Source organism: Colobus angolensis, unplaced genomic scaffold (genome assembly GCF_000951035.1).
Source record: "Colobus angolensis palliatus isolate OR3802 unplaced genomic scaffold, Cang.pa_1.0 Scaffold421, whole genome shotgun sequence".
Taxonomy (NCBI): Eukaryota; Metazoa; Chordata; class Mammalia; order Primates; family Cercopithecidae; genus Colobus; species Colobus angolensis.
Window position 1 is genome coordinate 175,372 of NW_012117611.1, and position 1,425 is coordinate 176,796.

Consider the following 1,425-nt stretch of genomic DNA (forward strand, 5'->3'; position numbering starts at 1 on the left):
CATTTTGGAAACAGAGGGAATTTAGCATTTTTAAGGTTAGAAGAAATATTTCCACCCAAATATCCTAAGTAATAACACTTAAAAATATAATATTTAAGTCTATTATCCTGGCCTTTCTAAGTGGTTGCTAAAGTTTTTGAATTTTTGTTTTGTCAGGATTAAAATTTAAAGTTTTTGAAATTAATTTAGCTTTATTAATTTCTAAAAAAGCATTAGAAAATAATAAAGCCAGTGCCACTATACTGATGATAAGCACATAGTCTTTTTTTCTTTTTTTCTTGTCAGCATTGAAAATCTTTTTAATAAGAGGGTAGGATCCAGGGTTAGTTTTGGTAGCCTCGGCTGGCCCGTTGGCCTCTGGCATGCTCGAACTTCCGGCCCTTGGAGCGGACGTAGGGTTTGGTGTGGCTGTGTGGGGTTCCTGGGGCCTTGCTGAAATGCCAGTACACCTCTAGGCCCTTGCGAGGACCGGAGAGCAGGACAGTGCCACAGCCATTGGGGGAGTCCAGGGCCAGCTGGTCGAAAGTGAGGATCTTGCCCCCTGCCCTAAGGATGCAGCTGCGGGCCCGGCTGGTCAGGCGCAGTGCACATACCTTAAGTTTGGGCACCTCCTGAATCCGCACGTCATCCGTTATGGTCTCCACAACCACGGCCGTTTTGTTTTCCCAGCCAGGAAGCTTCATCTTCCAGATTATCCCGGAAAGGGACAGAGGCGGCCGGTTGGTGCGACTCATAAACAACCTCTTCAGCACAACCTGGTTGAATGTGGAATTGATTCTTCTGGCCAGAAACCTGTACAACTTGACCAACAGCCTCAGGTAGATATCCTGGCTCTTGGGCTCCTTGCGTCGAACCTTTCGGTCCTTGTTGTGGCAGATGTCAACTCCCATGATGGCGCCTCCTGCTCGGCCAGGTCCGGAAAGCAGCATATTGTCTTTTAAAGAGCATGGAGCTATTTCTTTAACGTGAGTACTTAGGTGAACATAAATGACCATTTTATGAAACTGCGTTTTAATAAGAAATCAGGAACACAGGTATATCAGATAATTTAGGAATGTTCACATAATCTCTCCATCTTCTTACATATAGATATCCGTGCATACAGATATTTAATAATTTTATTATTCAATTAATAAAACATGCAACAATGTAATATAATAAAAGTGAAATTGAGTGTATTCTGGGTTTCTTAGAGAAAAAATACTTTTTCCCTTGGAAATTTTTCATATCCCTCTAATGTATCATCTATAGCAGAAGACAACAGGAATATGAGATTCACCACTTTAGAAAGAATAAAAACGCGGCCGGGCGCGGTGGCTCATGCCTGTAATCCCAGCGCTTTGGGAGGCCGAGGCGGGCGGATCACAAGGTCAGGAGATCGAGACCACAGTGAAACCCCGTCTCTACTAAAAATACAAAAAACTA

At 43.2% G+C, this 1,425-nt stretch overlaps 1 pseudogene across 1 annotated transcript; it reads right to left on the bottom strand.

Moving 5' to 3' along the window:
- Positions 1-263: 263 nt before the first annotated feature.
- On the bottom strand, positions 264-918 carry LOC105522238 (annotated as a pseudogene). Its single transcript, XR_001003410.1, has one exon. The product of XR_001003410.1 is annotated as a 60S ribosomal protein L18 pseudogene (transcript).
- Positions 919-1,425: the final 507 nt, after the last annotated feature.